Below are 10,768 nucleotides of genomic sequence, written 5' to 3'. Positions count from 1 at the left end.
ACTATCCATGTGGCTGAGAGCCCCACAAACTAGGAAAAAGGATGCAATTATCGAGGGCGCACTCTACGACTGAGTTAATAGCTCGTCATGCGGGGCCTCCCACTGGGGCCCACTGTGTCTAGTGTAAACCTTTCCTTGTACTCTATATTGTGATTGTAAGAAATTGGCACAATGACAATTGATGTAGTAGAATGATTTCTTACTAGATCGCATATATAAGTGAGGGTGAACATAACATGATACTGGATTTTGAAGCAGGAAGGCGTTCCTAATGGATTGTCTTACTAGAGGAATTATAGTGCATATGGGTGAGTAACATAGATGTTGAGGCTGCCTGTAATCATTTGAGTTGCAATAGCATTCCGTTAAAGCTATGGGGTAGATAAGGTGGAGGATATGCCAAAGTGAAGGGGCGGAAATGATTTGGATCGTCCTATTGGAAGGGTCAGACATTCTAAAAATCATTAATGGAGGGGTGTAGATGGTTACCTTAGTTTCGCTATTAAAAAAAAACCTCCAAGTGGACTTAGTCCTTCAATCACGAAGTTCACCTTCCACAATAGCTTGTTGGATCTCCATTCAGTTCCTGTAGTGACGAAGTGAAGATTCCTTCTTCAAGAGAAGATAAAGTAGGAATTTCTCCTCTTTTTGCTTTTGTATTTTCACATAGAGAGGGAGAGAGTGAGAGTGAATGTTCTCTTAACGTACGAGAGTTCCACTTCCTTTTTCCTCAAATAAAGAGATTTTATCCTTAACTTAGGGAGGGGTGAGCAGCACCATAACTGCTCCAATTCTCTAATATGACTATGTTTACGTAACCACTTAAAAGTGGGTGGGGATCAAATCCCTACAATTTTGCATATGAGAGTTTAAATTAAAGCTCTCACATTCAAGTCTATTCAACATGGTGGGCCCACCTATTTTGATGGACACATTACCACCTATTTTGATGGACACATTATCACCACTAATCTTTCACATGTACATAAAAAACAATGGAATCAGGTCATATCCTTATGACATGAGATCAAATCTAATATCTATAGATTCCAAATAACGTACAACCTCTAAAAAAATACATGCCAACTTGAATGTACTGTCATAGAATGTGAATCTAACACGTGAAAGGATAGGACCCCATTGGGATGTAATCTATCAATGTATCAAATGGTACATTCTACATGTAATATTTACCTATACATACATGACAAGTAAATGTAACCAAAATTCTCAATTTAAGTAGATAAATTACGCATCAGTCCTCGACTATACAATATCACGTGCACACTATAGGGCATGTGTAAAATTACTGTCAAATCCCCAATGCACTGAAACTCATATTATAGAGATTCTATAATTTTGACTGGACCACAAAAAAAATTTTACCAAAATGTTTTTGAACATAAGTAAATAATAAATATATTAATTTTCTAAATATTTATAAAATTTTTTTATCAAAATGCCATCAGATCCGAATTTTGTTCAATCAATTATAGACTTTCTCTCTTCTTGATATTCTCCCCAAGAGGGCAGTGGATTCCATGTTGGGCATCTCTTTCGAATACGATTAAACATTGTGAATCCAGTGCACCTAAATATATAGTTAAAGAGACATCAATAGTTGGTACACCAAAAAGTCATAATGCGTAATCATATCGATAAGAACCCCTCAGGTCAAAAGACCGATCGTACACTACTAACGAGAATTTTATTTTCATTAACCAATAGAAACCTTCATGAAAAATTCTCGTATGATCTAGTTTAATGTAAACACAATATGTACACTCACACTTATGCTCCACATGCTTGTTTTTCTGAGGAGCCCTTGGTTCCTTTGCTTGTGCTATGGCTCCTCAGTTGTCACAATACAATGGAATAGGGTGCTCGACAAGCTCAGGGACCACCCCTAGGTCTTGAATTTCTTGAGCCAAACCCCTTCTCTGGCTACTTTACTAGTTGTCAGATACTCAGCTTTAGCTGTGGAGTCGGCTATTGATTTCTGTTTGGTACTTTTCTAAATTATAGCCCCACCACCCATTATATAAACAAGTGGTCACAACCATAGACCAGGAAGTAATCCTTGGTCCTCCTCAAGTACTTGAGAATACATTTGACAACAGTCCAATGTTCCTGACCTGGATTGGACTGATATCGGCTCACAATCCCTACCGTATGACAAATATCTGGTCTAGTACATGAGACTTCTTATTACTGAAGCATAAAGAATTCTCTTCATGGCCTCAATATCCTCAGGAGTTTGAGGGCACTGAAACTTGGATAAAGTGACTCTATGTCTGAAAAGAACATTTCTTTTCTTGGAATCTATCATGCCAAACTTTCTCAGTTTTTTGGTCAATATAAGTGGATTATGATAAGCCCAACATCATTTTCATCCGATCTCTCACAAGTTTAATTCTAAGAATGTAACTGCCTTCACTAAGGTCTTTCCTTGAGAATGTTTCGGATAACCACACCTATACAGATGAAAGTAATTCTACATTATTCCCAATAAGTACAACATCGTCAGCAGTTTGAGGGCACTGAGACTTGGATAAAGTGACTCTATGTCTGAAAAGAACATTTCCATTCTTGGAATATACCATGCCAAACTTTCCCAGTATTTTGTCAATATAAGTGGATTGTGATAAGCCCAACATCATTTTCTTGCGATCTCTCACAAATTTAATTCTAAGGATGTAACTGCCTTCACTAAGGTCTTTCATTGAGAATGTTTTGGACAACCACACCTATACAGATGAAAGTAATTCTACATCATTCCCAATAAGTAAAATATCGTCCCATATACAAGATTAGGAAACAATGCCACTCCTACTGACTGTTTTATATGTGCATGACTCATCAATATTTTATTGAAACTCAAACTCTTTGATGGTTTGATCAAAACGTATGTTTCAGCTCATGTCAGCCTATTTGAGACCATAGATAGATCTCAAAAGTCTGCACAATTTGTTTTCTTCCCCTGGTGAAGCAAACTCTTTTGGCTGATGCATATACATGACATCATCTAAATGTCCATTCAGGAAGGCGATCTGTACATCCATCTGTCATATTTCATAATCTAAGTGTGCTGTAATCAACAATAAAATCCTAATGGACTTTATCATCGGTAATATGAAAAGGTCTCATCATAGTCCACCCCTTCTTGTTGGGTGCAACCTTTTGCATCCAGTCTCGCTATAAAACGTTCCACTTTACCATCCACACCTCTCTTTCTCTTGAAGATCCACTTAAATCCTATGGGCTTGATGCCTTAGGGTGGATTCTCTAGAGTCCAAACGTGGTTGGAGTGCATGGATGCAATCTCACAGCACATGGCTTCCATCCATTGAATAGAATCAATATCCTTCAAAGCCTCTTCGTTAGAAAATGGGTCTGACTCAGAAGTGTCAGAAACCATGTGGAACTCTTCCACCTTTTAATCATTTTAATTAAGAAGTGTCAAATGAGTTGGAGGCTTGATGGATCCTGCACTCTTTTGAGGCGCTTAGGGTTGATTCACTTCAGTAGGATGTATAATAGGTGCAAAAGGTTCTTGGTCATTAGATATTTCTTTTATAACAACTAAATCCGATCTACAAATGACCAAATCCTCTTCAAGGAACATCACATGTTTACTAACTAAAACCTTATGATCAACAGGGTATAGAAGAAATAACCAGTAGTTGTTTTTGGGTATCCTAGGAAGTAGCATCTATTTGTTCAGGATTCCATATTATCTATTTGTTGCTTCCTTACATGTGTAATGCAACCCCAAACCCTAGTATATTGTAGGCTAAGCTTTCGCCCATACCACAACTCAAATGGTGTTTTTGGGACATATTTTGTTGGAACCCTATTCAAAATATAGATGGCATCTCCAAAGCAAAACCCCAAAAGATGCAGGTAATTCTAAATAACTGAGCATAGACCGAACTATATCTAATAGGGTTCAATTTCGTCTCTCTGCTACACCGTTCTGTTGAGATGTCCCTGGGGCTATCAACTGAGAAAGAATCCCATCTTGCTTTAAATAGTCCCTGAACTCATCTGATAGGTATTGTCCTCCTCCATCTAATTGAAGGGTCTTGATGCACTTACCCAATTGCTTTTCTACCTCAGCTCGAAACTTCTTGAACTTTTCAAAGTTTTTTGATTTTCGGTGCATTAGGTAAATGTACCCACATCGAGAGTAGTTATCAGTGAAGGTTACAAAATAGTGTAAGGGAAAATACCCTTTTTTATTTTTTTTCTCTCTTTTCCGCTCTATCCTTCTTTCTCACCTCTGGCCTGCCTCGAATTAAATGGTCTCCAAAGCATGGTCTAGTGACTATTGGGAGGATGGGGGAAGCATGATGTTTGGAGTTCCCATCTAGGATTCAGGTCTTAGAACCTTATGGAGCCCAATTTCGATCGAGGGATCAACCTCAAATAGGGGGTTGGATTCCTGCGAAAGGAAGGAACCCCCTAATTTGACTTCATACTTTGGTCTATTCCAGAGATAGGGGTCTGTGTCCGGTTATGAGTGTGGGAAGGAGTTAGGCACCCACCTCATCCGGAATTTTTGATCTTTCTACCACAAGCTTAGATTTCAAATATTCTCCCCTGAGAATTTTAACAGTCTAAGCTAGCACAGAAATTCTATTATGTGAAATAATGCAAACATATATACATAAACTTGCTTGAAAGAATTCCACATGAAATAATAAAATTTACATAAAATAATGAGAAATACAATTATCTTACCTACATACACGTGCTATGCTCTATAACAGGAAAATCATGATCATTTCTTTATGTGAGGAACACAGGCGATAACATATAAAATGATGAAACAAACTACATTTAATGGACATATGCTAAAATTAATACATAAAACTACAATAGTAAATCCTTATTTTATGCAATAATCACGTAAAACAAATATATACATAAATGAGGGAAATAAAATTACAATATAATATTCACATGATAATAATCGATGAAAATGGTGAATTTTCTAATAATTTTCCTCGACTCAAAGGCAACGATTTAATTTTCTTTTCTCTTTCTTGGAGAAGTTAAAAATTTTTGGCACCTGGGTAAGAAAATTGACAAGGCTATTTTGCTAGGGTGTGACTACGGATTCTGGTTTCTGGGAATCTGGATAGGACTTCCATACTATATTTCTGGAATTGAAATCAATTCTAAAAATTTGGGCAAGGTTTCTGCGTCGTATTCCTAAAGTTGGAATCAACTTGGGAATTTTGGGCAAAGCTCTTGCGTCGTTTTTCTAGGGTTGGAATCAGCTTAGGAATTTTGGGCAGAGCTTCCCATTTTTCTAGGGTGGGATCAGCTCCTAAAATTTTATGTAGAGTTTTCGAACCATTTTTCTAGGGTTGGAATTAGCTCAGAAATTTTGGGCAAAGCTTCTGTGCCATTTTTTTAGGGTTAGAATCAGCTCAGAAATTTTGAGCAGGGCTTCCGCACCATTTTTCTAGGGTTGAAATCAGCTTAGGAATTTTGAACAGTGATTCCATGTCATTTTTCTAAGGTTGGAATTAGCTCAAGAATTTTGGGCAGAGCTTTCGCATCGTTTTTCTAGGGTTAGAATCAGCTCAGGAATTTTGGGTAGAGCATCCGCACCTTTTCTCTAGGGTTGGAATCAGCTCAGGAATTTTGGATAGAGCTTCCGTGTCATTTTTCTAGGGTTGGAATTAGCTTAGGAATTTTAGACAAAGCTTCCGCGCTATTTTTATAGGGTTGGAATCATCTCAGGAATTTTGGGCAGAGCTTTCAAGCCATAAGAAAAGTATTGAATTTAAGTAAAATGAATTTGAACGAGAGTTCAATACTAATATTATATGGACAACCTGGGCTTTCGGCAATGAGACAGTCAACTTCAGCTTCTGGCAATGAGACAGTCAACTTTAGCTAGATTAGGATTCTTCACTCTTTTTCTTTCTTCTCTCTTTTTTTTCTTGTCTCTCTTTTGGAACAATGTTAGGGATTTTTCTCAGGGATTTTACTCTCTTTTGTTTTCTCTCTGTTCTTTTCTGCCCGCGGTTTTACAGTGACCCAGGGGTCACTATTTATAGGAGAGTAGGAGGGGTAGGGGTGTAAAAAGACCAAGGCCGTGAGAGGGGGGCCAAACCTGTGTAAGCCCCCCACAAATCCATGTTAGGGCTTACACGGATTTCTAATCCCTTACATGGAGCCCCCCTCGTGTCACCCTGTTAGTGTATGTCACCCTGTTAGTGTTAGTAACAGGACATGTGTCACCTCATTCTACTCTGTGGCACCCTGTTTACGCCTCCAGACACTCCCTTAGACTGGGGCAACTCCTATCCTGGGTGGCAGTAGGCTTTGGTGGAGTTCTTATCACGTAAATAACAGTCGGTAAGTTTTGGTTTGGATAGGGAATGGTCCGGTTTAAGTTCAAGGTTTAATTTTAAGGTTTAATTTTAAGGTTTGATTTTGGTTTAATTTAGGGTTAAGGTTTGACTAAAGTTTGATCAAAATTTGATTAAGGTTTGATTTAAAGTTTGATTTAAGGTTTAGGTTTGATTAAGGTTTGATTAAAGGTTTGATTTTGGTTTGACTTTAAGGTTTAATTTAGGGTTTAAGTTTGATTAAGGTTTGATTTTGGTTTGATTTTAAGATTTAATTTTAAGTTTTGATTTATGGTTTGACTTTAAGGTTTAATTTTGGTCTGATTTAAGGTTTGATTAAGGGTTTAATTTTAAGTTTTTGGTTCAGGTTTAGGTTCGGGTTCTAGTTGGGTTTAGGGTTTGGTTTAAATTAGGGTTTAGGGTTTTTTTTTTGGTTTGGTTTGGTTTTGGGTTGGGTTGGGTTGGGTTGGGTTGGGTTGGTTTGGTTTGGCTTGGTTCAGGGTTTGGTCTGGTATGGTTTGGTTTAGGGTTTGGTCTGGTTTAGGGTTTGGTCTAGTTCAGGATTTGGTCTGGTTTGGTTTAGGGTTTGGTTCTTTCTGGTTTAACTGGTTTAAGGTTTGGTCTACAGTGCAAAAGGCGAGCGATTAGACTCAGATGGTAAAATTTGATGAAAACAAGAAATTAATATGACAGTATATCCGATTGACTAGTATTGATATATTATACCACTGGAACTGGATCATACATGAAATATCCTAGACTTGGCCAAGAATATAAGTATGTGAGAATTATCTCAAAGTGCAATCATTTCTAATGAGGAAGAGAATACATACCTGAGTAAGGATATCATTCTTATAACGTACCTTAGCCCTTCTGATCCGATTGACTTCTTTGTAACATTTCTTAATACTGCTGATCTAAAAATTGACACTAAGATTAATATTTTTCAATATTTTCATGGAAAATGAGACCGAAATTGGCACTTTCTATCACTGTTGTGGAGATAATACTCTTATTATATCATCCGATCAATGCAATCGGCACTTTCTGGCATTGCTGTGGAAAAAGATTTTTTATATGCATCTTGGCACTGAATTGTTATTCTTATAATAGCATCTTGGTCAAGGAATTGGCACTCTTCGGCGCTGTCATGGAGATGACATTCTTATAATATCATCTTTATAATGCAATTGGCACTTTCTGGAACTATTTGTAAAAATGACACTCTTTTCGCGTCACTTGAACACTGAAGTTTACACTTATGGTACTATCAGAGAAATGTCATTCTTGCAATGGCATTTTGGACAAGGAATTGGTACTTTTTGGTACTGTTATGGATATGACACATTCTTATTATATCATCTTTACAATGTAATTGGCACTTTCTGGCGCTGTTTGTAGAAATGACGCTCTTTTCACATCTCTTAAACACTGAAGTTACACTTATGACACTTTACCTAAACAAACATAGGTTAGTACATATCAAGCAAGGATGCAATGGATAATGGTGTTTTGTTATGTTATAACAATGTTATTCTTTTGATTAGGTTATGCACGATTCCCTTCTTTTTCATTCCCACCACTCATGTAAAGGTAGATAGAAAAGGCTAAATTTATTTCAACTTCAAGCTCAGGTTTACAACAAACGAACAACGGTTACATGGAAATACAATAGACCAAAAAGCCAGATCTTCAACTGTCTTAAGTGCTTGGAACTTTTTCTTCTAAAAGACCTTACACCAACTACCTTTACCATAAATTTGTCAGCAGATCTATGACACCAGTGGATAGCTTCTCCAGGGGATAAAAGTTCACTACTTCTCTTAGATCTGTTTGAGGTAACTGATATTGCCGCTGTAGATGAGTAGGTAGATAAAAGGACGTGTGAGTCAAACCCATCAGTCTAACATTATTGCACCCTGGGGTATTCATAATAGGATTCTCAATTGGCGACCACTGACAGGTCCATCTGATATTATCTTCAATTTTCTCTTGAAGGTACTCCTGCCAACTACCAATTAAGTGGAATTCTAGAATTTCCCTCCTTGTCTGGTACTGGACGGTTGTCAGCTTACTATATTGTAAAGGCCTTAACAGTTGTAGCTTCTCAGTTAACCAAAGTTGGAAAGCAACAGGACACCCCATCTGGTGATTTGTACCAAATTTCTCAGAAATGACCATCTGGTCCAACCCTTTAAGTGTTTTAGCCAGGATTATGGGACCAATGTCGCAACCTTCTCAAAGTTGTAACACTATTTTGATGATGGCGGGAACAACTCCACGTCCAAGATAATGCAACAAGTATGTGCTATCATGCAGAACAGATAGATATTACCTCTACGCCACTGATCCATTCCCTCCAAATGTCTGTATCGAGAAAAAGCTTTGGCTACTTCAAAGATGTCTATTTTGCAAAAAACCATGAACTTCTTCATTTCCTTTCTGTTCCATCCGAAGAATTCTTGGATATCCTTGGTGTAGACTACTTGTAGAGTAGGACGAAAAAGCTTTCCTTTGGGTGAGAAGAGCAAGGAGGCTCTGATTTCTTCTAGAGTTGGATAAATTTCTACTGACCCAAATTTGAACACGTGCAAGTTACAATCCCAATGCTTGGGAACTTTCTTTAGCAAGTTATAACATAATTCCATGTAGCGAATCTAGCTAAGGACCTGAAGATTTGTTTCTTCCAACAGCTTAGAATCATCCACATTCATATTCATATTCCACCTACGTAGAGTCTCATCCAAAGTATTTGCACAGGGAAAATCCATAATTGATTTGTTCCTGGATGATACAAGCGAACAACTTGATCAAAAAAAGTGAAATAAACATATACAAGACATAAACAAGCTCACAAATATTTTTATTCTATCAGAAGATACTTCTGATAGAAAGAAAAATATTTCGTAGCCCAATAAGTTCTTCATCATAATTCTAAATTGTATACTGAAGATAGGATATTACATTTGAAAGTGGAACAAAAAGAACCACAAGGGGGGAATTGTCACACCCTGTTCACACTGAACCGGGCCAGTGATCGGGTTAACACCGGTTAACCTAAACCTGTCAGGATCATCTGATACTGTATTCCACCACAGTATACACACAACTAATATAAGCTCATCAGATCAGCGGAAGACTAAGTTTTACCTGTGAGTAATCCCATAATACTTGATACCCGAATTGTGATACAATAATTATATACATGTGGGCCCGAAGGCATGATATTTACACAATAAAAGTACAATTCACATATCAAGTACATAAAGAAAACCATAAAAAATAATCAAAGTACACAGCTCGGCTCGGTATCAAAGGCTAGAGCTCAGCTCGGCATCAAGGGTTGAGCCCAGCTCGGCATCACATGGTAGAGCTCAGCTCGGCCTCAAAAGTGGAGCTCAGCTCGGCATCAGAACTGCGGTCCCACAGCACAACTCTCGCACGAGCAGTCAGTGCCGTGCTCTAACTCCTCAGGGGTCCACCAGTCCTCTTCAGGAAACTCGACTGTGGGACCCACCCCATGCTCTTCAGATGTATGACCTGCAAAAACATCTAAAAAGGAGTGCACACGTGGGATGAGCTCACTAGCTCAGTAAGTGGAAAGATGGATCACACAGAAGTCCACACAATGAAACACAACCATATGCTCTACATGCTATGCATTACATTTTAAATCACATCCACCTAAGCAACATTACTAAGTCTTCGGTTTAGTGCTACTACAACCACAGTGCGCGTATACTCTGGGTACGAGCCGCGAACTCCATCCCGCGATACGCCCATAGGGCTGTCGGAGAAGGCCCACCGTGAGTACTCAGAAAAGTAAAAACATGCCGACCACCGGCTCCCAACAGAAATGTAAATGACTGAAATTAAAGGTGCTGACTCCAGTAATTTAAAAGCTGTACGATTGGCCCTCTTGAATGTACCACCGGGGTTGCCGACTGTCCTATTGACTCGTCGGGCGTTATGTCTAACAGCCACAGTGACCCGACAACCGCGACCACTGCTTCCCCCCAAATGGTAACCCGACACCTTAACCCCTGTTGGGAAGGGTCGTAGCACGGGAAGGTGAAATCCTAAACCGCATGCTCCTATATGACAATAGTACGATTGCATAGTGCCTCCGCGTCCCATACCACGGGCCACCAATGCACTCGTTTCCAAGCCGACTATGGCATCTAGTCTATCAATGCATCATGCACAATGATGTCAACATTCAATCACATAAGCATCTCATCACGTGGCATTTAGAAAGTAAACATAGCACACATGCATAACAACGTGAGGATGACTAATCTACATAGCATATTCATGATGGCATGACTAGACTAAATACATTTAAATAAATTCCAAACAATGCCTTGAAACAAGGCCAAACATCTTCTCCCCACTTACCT

This window comes from Macadamia integrifolia, chromosome 2 (assembly GCF_013358625.1).
Source record: "Macadamia integrifolia cultivar HAES 741 chromosome 2, SCU_Mint_v3, whole genome shotgun sequence".
NCBI lineage: Eukaryota > Viridiplantae > Streptophyta > Magnoliopsida > Proteales > Proteaceae > Macadamia > Macadamia integrifolia.
This window is presented reverse-complemented; position numbering follows the sequence as displayed.